Source organism: Melopsittacus undulatus, chromosome 1, assembly GCF_012275295.1.
Source record: "Melopsittacus undulatus isolate bMelUnd1 chromosome 1, bMelUnd1.mat.Z, whole genome shotgun sequence".
Classification (NCBI taxonomy): domain Eukaryota; kingdom Metazoa; phylum Chordata; class Aves; order Psittaciformes; family Psittaculidae; genus Melopsittacus; species Melopsittacus undulatus.
The window spans coordinates 27,516,548-27,535,697 of record NC_047527.1 but is presented as its reverse complement, the minus strand read 5'-3'; the positions used below and the strand labels follow the sequence as shown (position 1 = coordinate 27,535,697).

At 40.9% G+C, this 19,150-nt stretch overlaps 1 protein-coding gene across 2 annotated transcripts in view; it reads left to right on the top strand.

Moving 5' to 3' along the window:
- Positions 1 to 416: 416 nt before the first annotated feature.
- The window catches only part of WWP1 (WW domain containing E3 ubiquitin protein ligase 1), a 61,471-nt gene continuing 42,737 nt past the window's right edge, over positions 417 to 19,150 (top strand). For both annotated transcript variants that reach the window (XM_031050497.2, XM_005150842.3), the window contains exon 1: positions 417 to 829. The gene's annotated coding sequence lies outside the window, so the exon portion shown is untranslated. The remainder of the gene's footprint in view (positions 830 to 19,150) is intronic.

Sequence of the window (19,150 nt, the reverse complement as noted above, 5' to 3'; positions counted from 1 at the left end):
TGAGAGAGACTGCCTCCCCTCTTCTCCATCAGCCCTCCCAACTACGTGAAAGTGTAAGTTACTCAGACATGGAGCAGAGCTCCGCCGGCAGAGCATGGGGACCGACGGGACCCCACCGCTCCGGAAGCGGGGCGACTGTCAGGACCGCGGGACCCGCCCTGCCCGCACAGCACAGGGAGAGGGTGGAGAAGGGACCCTGTCTTTATCGTCTGCTCGCTATCGGGGTTTACTGGCTCTCAGCGCCTCAGTAAAGGAGCTGCTTCGGGGGCGGGCCGTGACTCACAGAGAGCTTCCTTATCCTGCCCGGGCATGCTCTCCCCTACGGACGGTGCCTCGGCCGCTCCTCCTCTGCCTCTGGAGAGGTTGATTCCGCCCGCTCGGCGTTTCTCCCCGCCGCAGCGCCCAAGTTGGTTCAGCCCGGGGCAGGCGCTAGGAATCAGCCCTCTCCCTTTTGAAAAGCCTCGGCTCGGGTTCGTCTCTCCCCTCCCACCGCCACTGCGCACTGCTTCGTTTGACTGGGCCCTCCCGCCCTGGTGGCGGCGGCGGCTCCTCTAGCTGCGGCTTTTCCACAAGTTCCTGCTCCCCCTGCCCGGGGCGCGCGCACGAGGCTGGCTCGGCTGCTGGGGGCGTGCGGCGGAGGGAGGGGGGCTCTTGTGCGGGAGTTGCCGATGCCGCTGTGAGATGGCATCATTCTGCGCGGTGGCGGCGGCGGAGCGCGGCGCGGAGGGGTGAGGAGCCGCCGCGGCGGCGAGGAGGAGGAGAAAAAGAAGAAAAAGGTGGGAGGAAGGAGAAGGAGGCGGCGGTAGCAGCTGTGAGGCTGCGAGCCACGGTAAGGAAACAAAACAGGCTGTGCCGCAGCCGCTTCGCTTTGCGGTCTGGCCCGGCAGAACACGGCTGGCCTGGGAAGAAAAGCGGCTGCTGCTTATTCTTGCTTTCCTCAGCCGCCGTTCGTTCGCGAGGGAGCGGGGTAGGCGGGGTGGTCTCCGGCCGGTGTGCGGGCTACGCCTGTCACCGAGGGACGGGCGGGGGGCAATGGGTGTGGGGCTAAAATGGCGAAAGGAGCTGTGGTAAGGTCTCGATCTGTGCTTTCCGGTACTTCAGTTCGTCGCTCTCCCATCCCCGGGCCCTGCTAGATGGGGGGGCGGCGGCTGTTGCTTCTCCCCTTTCGATGCCCCCATTTGGCAGTTGGAGGATAGTTGCATTTCCTTGCCGTATCCCACCCTTGCTCCTGTCCTGACGGGGGGGATGGCCTGGCCCACACCTGGTTGGGGAGGGAGGGTCGGCGCCTTGGGGAGCGTGTGGAGGTCTGGGGTTTGGGGGAAGCAGAAGGGAGTGTGGCTGGTGTCCGGTGTCGGCGAATAACCTTGTTTATTCCTCTCTGGTGCCTTTCCAGTGAGGGTGGCTGAGGGCTGAGTCCTGACCTGTGTCAACGTGGAATGGATTGCGAGTGGCATTAAGGGTGGGAGTCCGTTAGGCAGTTCCACGGCTGGCCCTTGCTTGTCTCCGGGATGAAAGCAGAGGAGAAGGATATTGTTACGGTTCAGTTCACCTTCCTTTAGTGAAGCTGGGGAGGGAGGAGGTGCGAGCTGTTCCCCCTTCACAATGAGCTGTTGTCACTCCTCGTAGTATATAGTGTGCCTCCCCTCAAGAGAAGAGGGGATAGCAGGGTGGAAAGTCGTTATGGCTACTGCTCAAGTTGCATATGTCTGCTGGTTTCTCTGGGACCTCTTAATGTATTCTTTGCTTAGCAGACTGTGTGAATTCAAGACCTTAGAAGACCTATTTATGTCACTTATCTTTGTATATGTTGTGGCAAAATGTTACAACTCTGTGTTTATTTACTTGGTTTTATTTGTAGTTGTCTTGGTTTTGGAACAGTACCAGTTCTCATCCCAGTTTAGGATGATCTAGCTCTGTTTTCAGAGCTATAAATGTTTAAACTATACATCAAAAAGAGCAAAGGACTTAACAATATCTAATCATTTTAATGGGAGCTCTTCGATGTTTGGGTGAAGCTGTAAAAAGAGGTTTTCATAGTTCATTGCTGTTTTCACACGGCACCAGTGTCATATAGAAAGTCATTAGAATATTTTGCATTAAAAAAACCCAGGTTATGCAAGTTTAATAGCACTGGCTTACTAGGTGATACTGTCACTGGCTGCTGATGGCTGGGTTATATATATGGTCATACACTTAAAAACAATATGACTTTAGTAGTAATAAGAATGTCCCCTTGAAATTTGTGTTCTTATTTAATCTTTGTGATACAGAAACAAGTGGATTATTGTTGGGCTGTGGTAATGCTTCACTAACTTGAGTGACTTTTTTAGTTCTGTGTGCTGCTGTGTCTGAGTCTGTGTTGGTCAAGGTATAAACTAAATTATTTTTTATTGATGTTAATACTAATAAATGTTAAAGAAACTTTACATAGAAAAAAAAGAGAAGGATTTTTCATCTATTTGAGAAAAAAAAACATTGTAAAAGCACAGTTTATCTAGACTTTTGACACATGCTTTCAAATGGGCTAACTAGAAATACTTTCAGCTAAGTTGCTTCTGAAACTGGATTTAGAATTCTTATGTCGCCTTTTTGGTGTTTTTGAGCTATATTTTAAAGGTCTGATCCTATAAATGCCTGTAGCTTGACTAACTTCATACTGCCAATAGTCTTTTCCTAATTGTATTGTAGAATAATTCCTTTAAATACATAATTATTCTTGAAAACATGAAGGCAATTTTATGTATTTGGGACTGATTTAATCTCTTACTGTGGGACACCTTGTTACCAAAAGGATATGGATTTTTTTTTTTATTGGAAAATTAATTTACATTTGTTGCTAAACATCAATTAACAAAACATTGTAACAGCCTGTGTGTTTTGTTACAAGGGTTGACAATAAAGTTTAAGCAATCAGCTGTCTACAAATGCTTCTTAAATTGTGGGAATACTGACAAAGCTCAGAGCCAACCCTTTTGCCTGAGCCTGTGGAACCTTTGGATCTAGTCCTGTTGTTTTTCCTTCTTATCTTTTTGTATGAATTTTGAAATTTGGTAAGTTGGAATTTCTATACACCTTCCTTTTTTATTTTATTTTTTTGTCCCTCTTAAATCTTTTTGTATGAATTTTGAAATTTTGATAAGTTGGAATTTCTACACACTTTCCTTTTTTATTTTATTTTTTTTGTCCCTCTTAAAAATATGAATGTGTGTGGAGAATGAGATTTCTCCTCATTTTTGGATACAAAGAGTCTGGGGTAAGGATCTTTAACATGTAGTTGGCATTGCATGCAGTTTCTTCATGCTTCAGTATTCCTATGATGTTAAAACACTAAATTTGAAAACTAAGATACTATAATTAAAAAAAAAAAAAAATCATGACCTGAGCCACCCTTATTGGAAATGGCTGCTATTAATGCACTCAAACACTCATTGTTAGCTTAAATAAACCATGCCCCCCCAAACCCAGGTTGATCCTAGAATTTAGGTGGGTGAAAGGCAGATAGTGAAGTGAGGAGGCTTGGAGAGGGAATGGATGGAGTGATAGACAAAACAAAAGTGCTTGCTTCAAGCTATGCTTAAGTGATTCCTGGAAGGTACTTCTAACTTCAAGAAGACTTTTTTCATGAAGGCTGAAGAGAAGGAGTGAAGCTTCTGATAAAAATATCACGTCTTGTAACCTAGGTTAGTACTGCTCTTACCTGCTTCTGCACAGTGTAACATTCATCTTAATTAAAACAAAACAAAAGGCTTTCTAGCTCTGCATCAATTGCATGCCACTCAGTCAGTAGAAAAGCTGCTTTAGTACGCCTTCTGCTATGAAGTCTGTAAATCGGGGAAGGGTTCCCCAGTTTCTGTGGAGAAATTCAGATTAACCAAAACCCTGTCATTCTTGCTGTCTTTATGAAACTTGCAAACCAGAGCTGTTCCTTTGAATTCTGGGTTAAGCAATATACAGGGATATCCAAACTGTTCTATGATCCTGTGATTCTGTATTGCATTGGTGTGTATACAAGTGCAGACAGTAAGAGTTGGTTCCATTCAGTTTGTTTTTATTGAATCAGTAGGGCAATTTCTGTGCAGCTGTTAGCTCAGATATATCATGGTCTGCTGAAATCCTCTTATAGTGACATAAAATAGGCTTAGGTATGGGCCATTGGAAGTATCGGAGGTCTTGAAGGAAAATGTTATGGCTGTAGAGAGCAATCTCTTCTTCCTCATCAGCAGGAGTTGGAGTGTCCAGAAGAGGCATTCCAAAGGCTCGTGAAACAGTGACATGGCATGGATTTTGCTAAAAATTGCTACAGTACCTTCAAAAAGGAAGTTTTTGGTTTTAATTGCTTTCTTTAAGTGAAAAGTTGTAATTTATTGCTTCTTGGCATATGTTTTTGGTGTGTTTGAGGACCTAGTAGTTTAACCAGAAGCATACTTAAGTTTAGCTCAGTTTTGCAAATGCAGTGTTGATAATATTGCTTTACAGAGGAATATTAGAGGTCCAGGGAAGCCATCAGCAGTCAGAGTGGTTATAGTATGTCAGAATTGTTTACCTAGAAGAGCACTGTGTGTTTTGGATATATAAGTATTTTTTTTCTTTTATTTCTTAGCATTTCAAGGAAAGTATGTCAGGGAAATGTTTATGCTTGTGTTATGTGTAGGTCTTAGTAACTACTATGTATGGTATGTAGTATGAAGCAATTCATCATTGCAGGTTTGCATGAGTGTATACTGATGTGGTTCTGTAACAGCAGATAGATGGCAAACATCATATTTATTTTTTTTTTAATTCCCTCTCCCCTTAGTTGGTGTTGAGATTGCATACATTTATGCAGTTTGATAATTCAGTATTGTCAGAAAAAACCACTTTCAAAATCCTATTTAAAGAGACTATGGATTTGGATTTAATTTACAATTTCTACTGACTTTGAAGAATAAACTGAAATTTACTTAGCTGGTTGTGCTACTTTGTCATAGTTTTCAACTAAAATAAAGCCTTTAATAAAAATTGGAGGAAGTATGTGTTTAACAAAGCAGATTACATTCTTGAACTTTTGAAACTTCTTTAATTAATCACCATTTTTTTATTGCTGCAACATGTTAGAGGTGCTTATGTTCTGCTTTAAGTGACTCTAAGGTCTCAAGGTACTTAAATGTAATGAGTTTAGAAGCTTCTTCACATTCTCACTGTTAAGGATGTTAACTTGGAGGGATGTAACTAGTAAGGCAAATATTTTTTTTCTGTTGTGAAATTCAGCTTCAGAAGTCTAACTTCAGTGGAACAAATCACTTCAGAATAATTCTTTCAAACATAAATACCTGTCACTGAAAATACAGTCAGACATTCACTTGATTTGTCTGATGTGTAAATGGCACTGAGAATGCAAATGCATGTTAGCAACTGACCTTCTCAGGTAGTTCTAACGGCACAGAATTACTCCCATCTGTTTTTAATACTAGGATTTTAGAGTTATCTTGCTGAAAATCAAGTGGGGGTGGAAGAAAACAATTAAAGACTAGAAGAGGTTGTCATATTTTAAAAATAAACAGCAAAATAATTTTCACACTTTCAAGTATCTTCGCCTTGCAGCCTGAAGTGGGCAGAAGAGAGCTCTTGTCTGCTGTGAATACAGACAAAGATACACAGAGGTTCTTATTTCAGGGATTTCTAACCAAGATTTTTTGCTATAAGCATTTGAGTGGAGCAGAAGATCAGTGAGAGTCCTGAAAAAGAAAGAAGTAAAACCTTTTATCTGTCCCTCACATGGGTGGGTGAAAAATAGGGGAGAACTTTGGATGGTGTGAACATTTCAAGGTAGTGAGTGATTTCTCAGTATATAAATCAAATCCAAGAAGTTGTAATTTTGGAATAGGGAAAAGTAAACAGGAAAGATAAAGTTCATAATCTGTAAAATTGCACAATCTATTGGGTCATCAGAAATAAAAAAAGAACACATGTCCAGTTTTGAAACACAGTTCTAGTTCCTCAGAAAATCAGTAAGATTTTTTTGTTACTGTTGGTAAGCATAAGCTAGGATTGCTGAACATTCATCTTAAAAACTGATGCTGTTTTTACTAACTGGTAGGTTGGAACTGGCTCTCTTGCATTTTTTTAATATACAAAGTGGCATTAAAAGTATCTGTGTGTAAACATAACAGTCAAAAAACAATATAAAAGAAATGCAAAATAGAAGATGAAGAGCAAGAGGATTGCCCAGCTTCTCTTTTCTCTCTCCCTCAGGCTAGAAGTGTGGAAGCTGCTCTTTCTTAAATTTCAATTCCTTTTATTCCTTCATTCTTGCCACACTTTTTTTTTAACACTTCCAGCTGCCTTTTTACAGAGTTACCTTTATAAAAAATTGCTACCGTCTTACTGAGGTAGATGGAAAGATCTGGGGTTAAAAGGGAAGAAAGTGTATTTTGGCCTCTGGAAGCAAATTAATATTACTCAATAATGCCTTGTTGCATATGATAGAATCATAGAATAGTTAGGGTTGGAAAGGACCTTAAGATCATCTAGTTCCAACCCCCCTGCCATGGGCAGGGAGAAATCACACTAAATCATGTCACCCAAGACTTTGTCCAGTGTGGCCTTGAACACTGCCAGGGATGGGGCATTCACAACTTCCCTGGGCAGCCCATTCCAGTACCTCACCACCCTAACAGTAAAGAATTAATTCTTTATATCCAATCTAAACTTCCCGTTTAAGTTTTAACCCATTACCCCTTGTCCTATCACTACAGTCCCTAATGAATAGTCCCTCACCAGCATCTTTATAGCCCCTCTTCAGATACAGAAAGCTGCTATGAGGTCTTCATGCAGCCTTCTCCTCTTCAGGCTGTCTTTCTCAGCCTGTCTTCATATGGGAGGTGATTAAGTCCTCTGATCATCCTTGTGGCCCCCCTCTGGACTTCTTCCAACAGTTCCATGTCCTTTTGATGCTGAGGACACCAGAACCGCACACAGTACTCCAGGTGAGGTCTCATGAGAGCAGAGTACAGGGGCAGGATCACCTCCTTCAACCTGCTGGTCACACTCCTTTTGATGCAGCCTCGGATATGGTTGGCTTTCTGGGCTGTGAGCTCATGCTGCTGTCTCATGTTCATTTTCTCATCGACTGGCACCCCAAGTCCTTCTCCTCAGGGCTTCTCTGAATCTCTTCTCTGCCCAGCCTGTAGCTGTGCCTGGGATTGCCCTGACCCAGGTGTAGAACCTTGCACTTGTCATGGTTAAACTTCATAAGGTTGGTATCAGCTCACCTTACAAGCGTGTCAAGGTCCCTCTGAATGGCATTCCTTTCCTCCAGCGTATCAACTGAACCACACAGCTTGTTGTCATCGGCAAACTTGCTGAGGGTGCACTCAATCCCACTGTCCATGTCACCAACAAAGATGTTGAACAAGACCGGTCCCAACACCAACCCCTAAGGGACACCACTCATTACTGGTCTCCAGCTGGACATTGAGCCATTGACCACAACCCTTTTTGTGCAGCCATCCAGCCAGTTCTTTATCCACTGAGTGGTCCATGCTGGCTGTCACAAATCACCTTGTTGTTTCTCATGTGACTTAGCATTCCTTCCAGGAGAATCTGCTCCAAGATTGCTCCAAGATCTGTCAGGGACAGAGGTGAGACTGACTGGTCTGTAGTTCGCTGGGTCATACATTTTCCCCTTCTTGAAAATGGGGGTTATATTACCCTTTTTGCAGTCGTTGGGAACTTCACCTGACTGCCATGATTTTTCAAATATGATGGACAGTGTCTTAGGAACTTCATTTGCCAGCTGCTTCAGGATCTGTGGATGGATTTCATCAGGTCCCATGGACTTGTGCACATTCAGGTTTTTAAGATTGTCTCAGTCCAGATCCTCTCCTACAGTGGGCCCAGGGTCTTCATTCTCAGAGTCCCTGCATCTGCCTTCCAGCACTTGGGTGGTGTGATCAGAGCATTTGCCAGTGAAGACCAAGGCAAAGAAGTCATTAAGAGCCTCATCCTTCTCCAAGTCCAGGGAAGCCAGTTCTCCCAATAGCTTCCAGAAGGGGTCTATGTTGTCCCTAGTCTGTCTTTTATTCGCTACATATGTATAAAATCCCTTCCTGTTATGCTTAACATCCCTAGCAAATTTTAATTCTAGCTGGGCCTTAGCTTTCCTAACCTGGTCCCTAGCTTCCTGAACAACATCCCTGTATTCTTCCCCAGCTGCCCTGTCCTTTCTTCTACCTTTTATAAGCCTCTTTTTTTCCTTTCAAATTTCCTCAGCAGCTCCTTATCCATCCAAGGAGGTCTGCTGGCTCTCCTGCTGCCCTTCCTTCTAGTTGGGATGCAAAACTCCTGAGCTTGTAGTAGGTTATCCTTGAATATCAACCAACAGTCTTGGGCCCTCCTGCCCTCTAAGGCTGTATCCAATGGAACCTTACTAAGTGGGTTCCTGAAGAGGCCAGAGTCTGCTCTCTTAAAGTCCAGGGCAGTGAGCTTGCTGCATGTTCTTCTCACTGTCTTGAGGACCTCAAATTCAATCATGTCATGATCGCTGCAACCAAGGCTGCCCTGGAGCATCATTTTTTGCAGCCAACCCTTCCCTGTTGGTGAGCCCAAGGTCAAGCAGGGCACCTCTCCTTGTTGGCTTCTTCTTGCAGAAGGAAGTTGTCTTCCACACAATTGAGGAACCTCCTGGATTGCTTGTGCTGGGCTGTACCGTTGCTCCAACAGATGTCAGAGTGGTTGAAGTCCTCCATGAGAACAAGGGCCTACGAGTATGAGGCTTTTCCTATCTGTCTGTAGAGTGCTTCATCCACAGATTTCTCTTGATCATATGGTCTCTAACAGATCCCCACAATAATGTCCTCCATAGCTGTTCTCCCTTTAACCATCACCCACAAACTCTCTGTTGACTGCTCACCTGTCCCCAGACTTCCATACTCTCCAGCCTATCTGTAATATAAATAGCAACTCCCCCTCCCCACCTGTCATGCCTGTCTTTTCTAAAGAGCCTGTAATCTTCCATTCCAACACTCCAGTCATAAGAGCCATCCCACCGTGTTTCTGTGATGCCTGTTATATATCATAAATTACAAGGACAGGAAAAACCTGAATTAGTATGAAAAATCTGGTAGAAGACTGATATTTGCTTGTTATTTTAAAATAAAATCATTGGCTGCATGTCTTGTGAGAAGTTGCTGACAAAGCGATGTTGTCACGGGATGGTGAGTAAAGCTGCGTTGTTAAGGGAATAGCTATGAGGAAGAAAACTAGTTGGAGGCTTACTTTGTAAGATGACAAAAAGACTGCTGCTAATCAACTGTCAAAATCTGTAAGTGATGAGATATTTGAGTAAAGGAAGTGAAAACTTCAGAGACATAACGGGCTATTTTAATACTTGGTCATAAGTACATTTTTGTGTTAATATAGGAGACCTAATGTGTATTGGAGGGAGTAGCTGGGACTGTTTGTTAAGATGGGCCATAAATTGTTTGTTAATAAGAACCCGATAAAATTATTAGTTGCTTTATGAAAATGTCCCATTAGGAATGGTATGAAAAGTAAATGTTGGAATGGATTAGGAATATAACATATAATGCCTTGCATACTAGTTTTGTATTAATTACGTAAGCATATTTAAAAACTACTGTATTTTACTATTTTATGGTAAGTGGTTCTGGTACTATGTGGAGATCTCCTAGCTTTATCTCTTTTACAAAACAGATTGTTGTGTTTCTTTGTATTCCATTTTTTGATCAGGAAAAAAATTCCAATAAACTGATTGAGGGGAATGCTGTTGGAATAGTACTGCTGTTGTGCAAGTAAAGTGAAAAATACTGTTTATATTTAGCATAAAAAGAAGTGAAGGAAGAGAGGCTTCCAGCAGAGGCCAACAGAACCTTGAACAGAATATGAATAAATTTCACCCTGTGCTTTTAACCCTCTGTTATACAACTAAGCAAGGAGTTGTGAGAGCACACTTCGAGAAGTTGGGTAGGCTAGTCTGTTAAAAAATAATTCTTACAGGATTCAATTAGGATAGGCTGGTACATGATTCAAAATAAGGAATAGATTGTTACAGAAACAGGAGAAATCCTTTGCTAAGTAATAGGTGTTTTAATAAAAAAGATCGTACAGCTAGCACTTCAGTGAATAAGCTGACTGCATCTTTAAATACTTTCTATGAGCAAGTTAGACTGCTATTACAGCCTCTCTTGGAATTTTTTGCCCTTTCCCAGGGACAGCTTGCTTTTGGAGTTGGTTGATGTTCTTGTCTGTTTTGAGTAAACCTCCTATGCTGGTTGCTTCAGTTTCAAATCTTGAAAGGCTATAAGAAACTAAAATTAGATTAAATAAATCTGTATTAGTTGAGACATACACTTCAGGCTTGTTTTCCTGTTTCAATCCCTTCCTTTTTAAGGAAGGAAGTAAGATTTTTTCAGATGTTAATTGACACCCCCCAGCTTAAAAGCTGATGGTTTCAACAGTTGCTGTAGAAGATATAGGAATACAATAAAAAATAAAACAGACCACATCATGCTACTATTAATATCTATGGGACATTCTTATTTTGAAGGAATGCTTTGTGGATTTTTTATTCTTTTTACTCTGTCTCAAAAGGTGTACAGTATAACTGGAGAAGTTACAAAGGGGGACAGCAAAGATGACCAATTTATATGGAAAACTTAAAGAATGACTAAGGAGTCTTAATACTCTTCAGGCAGGAAGGCTTGTGCATTGACCACGTCATGCAGAGATGTACATTATGTGGGTAAAGGATGCTGGAGATGGTTTTCATTTGTTTGTCTTTCCTCTATGTCTAATATCTACCTTCAGAACTCCCTCAAAAATCAGCATAAAGGAATAATTTTGAAAATTGACTTCTTTCAGTGGGGAGTTGGATGACTTCCGTGCAGTTTTTGTAGTCACTTGGTTGTTCTCAAGAATTAGCTATTAATGCTTTTAAGTTACATAATTTAGACTTTAGCATTTCACCAGAAAGGGCACTGACTCTAATCAGAGCTTCTGCATTTCTCATGAACTCAGTCTACAGTGAAAATAACTAATATTTCAAACACTCTTCTATGATACTTAAGTGTTTTTCTTGTAGCCCACTGATTTCTTTGTAGCATTGGGTTAAACTTAATATGCAATGTATTAATGTCATCCAACACTGACCCTTAAAAAGTCAGGGTTTGGGCTCTGATAAGACCTATATGTTGTTCACTTTCATGTTCTCAGCTTGTCATTTTTGTGTAGTTAAATTTTGGAATCAGATTGTATTGGAAAACAATTAGCAGAGCAGAGAGCTCTTGAAGATGTGAGAATTATTTATCACCTGAGAGCCTTACTAGGGATCAGGTTGAATTCTCTAGCACTGTAGAGACTGAAGGGCTATTTTGAAAAACAAGTGACAATGCTTGGGTGAATGCTGTCAGATAGAAATAGGTAAGATTAGTGCAGTCTGTGATTGGAATTAGGACAGACATGTTTTAGTGTTTTAACACTGCTGAGATTGACAGCTGGAAAGAGGCTTGTATAGCACATTTAAAAAAAGCAAATATTCAGAGAAAAGAGAGTGAGAACATGCAGTGAATTTTACTTATACCTCTTTGAGATATTTTTTGAGATACAGTTACTGAGGAGAAGTAGATCACATCAAATATCTAAGTGCTGAAAAATGTTCAATGACCTTTCCTGCCATGTTAGCCTGTAATGCTGAGTAGGTTTCTCCTCTTCTTTGAATTGTCATTTTCTGCTGACTTCCCAGACCAATTGGGAGATTATTTTGTGGGGCAGTATTAATTTGTTTTCCATTATTAGTATTGCTTAGTCATGGTCTCTTCATATCCCCATGGAAACAAGGAGTAGGGCCTAATAGAAACAGCATCACTCTTCATTAACATCTATAAAGTTGGTTTATGTTCCTTCAGAATTTGTTGGTTTGTTAATTTTGCTGTGACTGCAGAGGGATGTGCTCATGCTAGTCAAGGCTATTATGACCAGTAAGGTGGTGGTGACAGGCGTAAATTCTTGTGAGTGGATTTTTATAAGCTATCTGGGCACTCCTGATATGTGCTCAGGCTGCATGTCTGTCCTGAAGCCCATACTTTTCCATATTGTTGTGTTACCTATAGAGTTAAAATTTAAAATGGAAGTGCCTACATGTAACTATGGTAAGATTTTCTGTTTGCGGTGTAGTTATACTAAAATCTGCCCATATTTTAGAGATGTATCTTGGTATATTGCATTATATTGCTCTTGATGCCAGTCTGATAAACAATAATTTATACCAGTTGTTAGGATTATCCAAGGCAACTCAGAGAAGGATGAGTGTGTGTGTCTAGTGTATTACTTTATTCTGGTGGATACAAAGGCTATTCAGCTGAATATTAAAATGAAGGTGAAAATACTCTTCCCTGATGATCTTGGGGTCCTTTCCAACCCTAACCATTCTGTGATTCCCACATATGCTATGACTGGATACCAGGGAGATCACCCTTCCCTCTCCAATTCCCAGTCAGCAGACTTGCTAATGGTACCTTTAACTCTGGCATCCAGATTATTGATAAATATGTTGAACAGAACTGGCCCTAGAATTAAGACCTGAGGAACACTGCTAGTGATTGGTTGTCAACGAGATGTAGGCTTATTCACTACAGCCCTTTTTGCCCCACCCTTAAGCCAGTTCTTCACCCAGTGTGCTCTGAACCTGCTTATCCTGCAGTTGGACAGCTTGTCCAGAAGGATGCTGTGAGGAACAGTAATAAAAGCCTTACTGAAATCCAGAACTGCATTCACCACTTTCCCTGTATCCACTATGTGGATGACCTTGTCATAGAAGGTTATCAAAGTATTTAAACAGGACTCTCCCTTTGTGAACCTGGATTATTCTTTAAATGCCTTTCAGTAATACCCAGTATGATCTTAGCCATAATTTTTCCAGGAACTAGAAGGCCTATAGTTTCCTAGGTATTCCCTCATGCCCTTTTTGTAGATTGAAATAGCACTGACTACCTTCCAGTCAGCAGAGACCTCCCCAGACCTTTGGTAGCTGATTGAGAAGGGTCCTACCATAATATCTACTAGGTCCTTCAGAACTTGGATGTGAATTCCATTGGGTCCCATGGACTTGTGAACAGCTACTGCTGTAGCTGGTCTCTTACAATTTGAGTATCCACAAATGGAAAGTCATTGTTTTTACACTCTTAGTCCTTTGACTTGGGGAACCAGGCAGCTCAAGGTCTATCAGTCTTATTAAAGACTGAGACAAAGCACTGAATGTGTCTCCTTTTTCTTCATTCCAGTTAATCAGGTGACCATCTTCAACAAGTGTATGTCCAATGTTTTTATTTTTTTTTTAGACCTCCTCTTGCTATTAACATACTTGGAAAAAGCCCTTCTTGTTATCTTGCACAACACTAGCCAGTTTCAACTCTAATCAAACTTTGACTTATTGTGTCAACTGGTAAACAATCCATGGCTTTGTAATCTTCCTTCAAAGACTAACTGTTCCTAGAGATAATTTTTTTTTCCCATACTTGAACATCAGGAAGAGTTTCCTGTTCAGCCAGGCTGGTTTTCTGCCCTGCTTGGTTGATGTAAGACGCACTGGAATTGCCTGCTCCTGTGTTTCTAGAAGGTGAATCTTAAACACTGACCAGCACTTAAGCCCTCAAAAGCAGATTCCCAGGGTACTCTGCTAAATAGTTCCCTGAATAAAGTTTGCTCTCATGAAGTCCAGGCTAGAAACTCAGCTGTCCTTTTTTCTCTTTATACTGAAAATTTTAAACTCAGATGTTTTGTGATCACTGTGGCCAGCAGAGCTGCCTACAGTCACATCACCCATGAGTCCTATATTTGTAGATAACAAGTCTAGAAACATCTTTCCTAGCTGCCTTGCTGGCTACTTGTGGTGGTTTAAAACCCAACCAAAGTCTCTCTCTCTCCCCCCCCCCCCCACTCCTGGACAGATGGGGAGGACAATTGAAAGAATGTAACTCCCATGGGTTGAGCTTAGAACAGTCCAGTAACTAAGGTATAACACAAACCACTACTGCTATCACCAATAATAATAATGATAGAGGAAATAACAAGGGAAGAGAATACGATACCACCCGCCGAAACAGGCCCGACCCAGAAGAGAGAGTGAGCCCTTCTGCCCAGCTCCCAGTTACCTCCCCGGGCATGATGTGCTGTGGTATGGAATACCTCTTTGGTTAGTTTGGGTCAGGTGTCCTGTCTCAGCTTCCTCCTGGCCTCCCCTCTTCCCTGGCAGAGCATGAGACTCACAATGTCCTTGACCAGAGTAAACATTTGAGCAGTAACTAAAAAACATAGGTGCTATCAGCACTGTTCCCAGGCCGAAAGTCAAAACACAGCACTGCACCAGCGACCAAGAAAGAGAAAAAATGACTGCTACTGCTGAACCCAGGACACTACTTGTGACAAGAAGCTATCTTTCATAAACTTCAAGCATTTCCCAGACTTGCTCATCACAGCACTATGGTATTCCTATTTGATATTTGGGATGTTGAAATCATAAGTACAAGGACTACTCATTCATGGATTTCTCTTAATTGCCTACAGAATAACTCGTCAGTGCTTACGTGCTGGGTGGGGTATCGGTGGTAGGCACTCACTATGCAATCTGCCTTGTTTTTCATTCCCCTAATCCTCACCCAATTGCTCTTAAAAACATCATTGTTAATTGTACAGGCTGTAGTCAAATCTTTCCCTTATGCAGAGTGTGATACCTCCACTACACCTGCCCTGTCTATTCCTCCTAAACAGCCTGTAGTTCCATCCTAGTGCTTGAGTCATGGGACTCATTCCACCATGTGTTGGTAATATGAATAATATCATAGCTCTGGGAAGTGACTGAACACTTCCAGTTCAGGGAGTGTTGACAGTGCTTCTGTGTACATTGCTTAACTTTTAGGTTGCCCTGTGGAGTCAGGAGTTAAGCTCAGTGATCCTTGTGGGTCTCTTCCATCTCAGGATGTTCTGTGGTTTAAGAAGAATGACAGTTTGCTTTTCAGTTCTATGTAGGCATGCTATAGGGTTGGCAACTTGGAACTCCATAACAAAGTAGATGTTGAAGCATCTCTAGGGAAGCTGTTAATTTGTAGGAAGAACTAACGCTTTTCCTTGCTGACAAGGCCTTGTAGATCCTGAGGAGGAGACTGCTGAAGCTGAAATTCTAATAATGTCGAAGCGTATCCTAAGGAAGCCACTGGTTTGTCTGTACTTGACAGTATGGGCAATAGGCTCAGAGAAATTAAATAGTACTGTGACCCTTACTGTTTTGGCTGCTCTGAAGATCCACTCCAGAAAGTGTGTAGATGATAACAGAAAGAATGAGGATAACAGAAAGTATGAGGACTTTCTCATAGCTTTATTCTCCTTTGTTTTATTGAAGTTGGATTTTCTGATTCACATTTTTGCATCCTTTTTCAGTCCTCTCAGCTACAAGTAATTTGTTTGTTTGTTTTCTTGGTTTTGTTTGTTTGTTTTGGGAATGCTTGTAAGCTACTCCTAGGTAAAGAACTGAGTGATGTTGTCAGTTGAAGATGGTTTTCTAAGTACTTTTCAGTTTTGACAGGAAGATGCAATACATTTTGTTGTTGGAAAAGGACCTGAGGGTCCTGGTAAACACCCAGACACCACGAGACAGCAATGTGCCCAGAGGGTAAAGATGGTAAATGGTATCCTGGGCTGCATTAGATGAAGAATTGCCAGCTGGTTGAGAGAGATGATCTTGCCCCTTTATTCAGTGCTGGTGAGGCCACATCTGAAGTCATGTGCCCAGTGCTGTGCTCCTTAGTATGAGAGAGACATGAACATACTGAAGAAAGTTCAACAAAGAACGCTGAAGATGATTAAAGCACTGGAACATGCCTTCTGAGGAAGGGCTGTGATTTGGGATGTTTCATCCTGGAGAAGACTCTGGGGCACCTGATCAGTGTATATAAGTACACAAAGGGTAGGCAGATTGTGGCGTCTCTGTCCTAGGAGATACTGAAAAGCTGTCTGGACATTATCCTGGGCAACTGGCAGTAGGTGGCCTCACTTGATAAGGGGGGGTTGGACCAGGTCCCTTCCAGCTTCAACCATTCTATGATTTCGTGATTCGGGACTACTTATAGTGAATGTCTCATATGGGATGAGTGGTGCCAAGACCAGTTTCACTGGACTGTTGACTTAAAGAAAATTTCCAGTGTTCATTATTAGGATAAAATGTGTCATACAGGTACAAGTGTTTTGCACTGCACTTATTACTGTCCTTTTAAGTTTTCCAGATCTGTTTGTGTAGGTAATACTTGCAAGTCTGATGGAGTACGGTTGGATTTTTTTTAAAACTTATGTATTTTTTACACTCACCAATATCCAAGGAATTGGAGAAGCCATTAGTAAGTAAAGGTAATGATAAAGGGATCTTCAGGAGCCTTATATTGATGAGTAGCTAAGTATTCTGTTAAATAGCTTAAAGTTGCTAGTTTTCCATTTTAATAAATGGGATCTTAGTTTTTTTCCTTCAGCTGGAGACCTGCATTTCAGTCCATCAGTGTTTGTTTGACTGAAGTTTAAAACCCGGTGTAGGTGCTACAGGAAATAATCTGTTGCTTGGCAAATGATGGTCTTACTACAATCCAATCCTAAGAGTACTGCCATCATGTGTTTCCCTTATGTGACGAGAAGTAAAATTGGTGCTTTAAACAATATTATTTTAAATGATCATCGAAAAACTGATTTCCATTTCTAACATTTTCTAAGCTATTAAACAATGACATAAGCTATTGTTTGTAATACTTACATAAATGATACTTCATAGGTAAGGACACTGTTCAATGCTACTTAACTGCATCTTACAAATTTCCAAGTTTATTATTAAAGCTATTCTGTGGTTTACAGGCCATCTTTTGCCTTCAGTTTGAACATAGGACTGCATCTTAAATTGTTGTCACAGGGATTCTTAAAGTTAACCTTTCCTTCCTTGAGCATGCTGTCACAGAAGTTAGGACTGGTAATGTTGCAGGTACTTTGATATTCTTGATGCCTATTTTTAAGACATAGCTTGAAAAACTGATAGCAGATGTGTGTGTTGCATGGTTCCAGTATTTTTTATATCATAATATATGGCTTTGATGTGTACTTCTGTGGTGGATAGTTAAAATATTCCCCAGAAAAATTTGGGATGATTTTGATGTAACACTCAAAGACAAAAGTATACACAAGACTGAAAATTAAGGATATAGTAAAGCTGAAACCAATGAAAAATAAGAGGTTAATAAATCAGGAAGTGATTGAACTAATGCAGGTAATAAAATAAGTGTGATTGGGAACTGGCAGCTTCTGTTGGGGCAAAAGCATAATACCAAAAGACAAACTTGACTTAGCCTGAGACAAAAACCCCAACATTTCAGTGGCGTATAAACAAATCTATTGAGTTAAATTTAAAAAGTCTAAGACCTTCAGTGTAAAGCATTCAGATTAGAAAACAAATGTTACAGCAGTTTATCTTTACTTGGATTTTGCCCTCATTGTGTGTGTCTAGTGAGAATCACAGATTAGAGCCCTGGTTACTAGTTTTGCTGCTGGAATGATTCTTTCAGCATATGTGTGAGAGACAAAGAAAGGCCTGCTGCTTAATGATGCTTCATTAGTCTGTAGTTCTTGTTCTATTCATTCACTTAATTTCAAGAAATTAAAAAATGTCAAGGCTTTCTATTTAACATTACAAAAAACCCTCAACATTTTTGCAACTTCTGGTAATTTTAAGGGGAGTTTGTTGGCGGCTTAACTGTTACAGTAGGTTAATTTACAACTTAATTTAACCCTTTTTAAACTCCTTGCTAGCTAGAAGGATGCGTGACACAATAAAACAATAGTATGAGTAAACAGTATTTTTCTTTTCTTGAAGTTTGTTCTTGTGTGCAAACAATTTGGTTCCCTAAGAGTGAGTGTAACATAGTGCATACATGAAAAAACCTAAATGTCTGGGGCAGATCAAGGTTCTATTTCCCCACATTTAAATTCAATTAGTTACACCTGAAAAGAATGTTTGTAACACTGTGTATTTTAAATTCTGGCATCCTGTTGAAAGGACTCAAACCAGCAAGTATTTTGATTAAATACCTAAGATGTCCATGAATACAGCTTTTCGCTGGAAACTTCTGTTCACAGGAGAGTGGTGGTGGTTGTCTTTTTTTTTTTTTTTTTACCTTCCAATACATCAATGAATTACTGATTATGAAAGTTAATACCTTGGTTTACATAATGTCTCTTGTCTGTATCCCTAGTCCATCACACCTAAACCAAAGTACGCACTGGGCTTTGCAGCATATTCCTGTTTACCCTGCATTTAGTCAGAAAGGAGAATGGAATTGTAGATATTTTGGGTTGGCCTGTAATAGTAGATTTAAAAAACGTGGAGGACATCTGAAACGGAAAAGGACAAATCAAATTTTCATGAAGAACAATGAATTAATTCTGCCTCCAAGATCAAAAGAAAGTTCAGTGCTTCTCAAATGGCTGTATCGGTGTTTGTGGAGGAGATCCCTTGCTGATAAGCATAGTCTTTCCATTGCTCTTAAAGTAACAAGCAGGCTTGTGGTGTCTGGGGAAATAAGACTTTGACTTCAGAGTTCTCTAATTGCTTAGGTACAAATATTGTTGATGACCCAAGCTGTCTGTTCAGGGAGTGTCAAGTCTTACAGTGTTTTTGTTAGTGTTGCTGTAGGCAAGAGGACTATTGTATAAATCCTTCAGTGTGCTGTTTAAGGACCTGTATAATCCTGAAAGCTACTATACTACCTCTACTTTATTTCTGGTTTTACCACCACATAGTAACACCTATATGTGGTTTTATTTTGTGCTTTTATGCACTGGCCTTTTCATTACTGTAAAAAGGCCAAATATTGCAAAACTGCTAAAGGTATAGGACGAATGACCAGAGATTTCAGGAAGCTGTAAAGGGGTGGTGGCATTATTTGAAATAAAACTTCTGAAAATTGTTTATTTTTAAAAAGACTCATCTTTCAGTTCTTCTTTGCCATCTGTTTTTCATACAGGTTTTCTTGCAAGTTAGATCAAGAAAATACTGGAATTTAGCTTTTGATGTTATTTTGTGAAAACTTCTTAATCCTCCAAATAAGTGTTATCACTTCTTGTAGTTGCC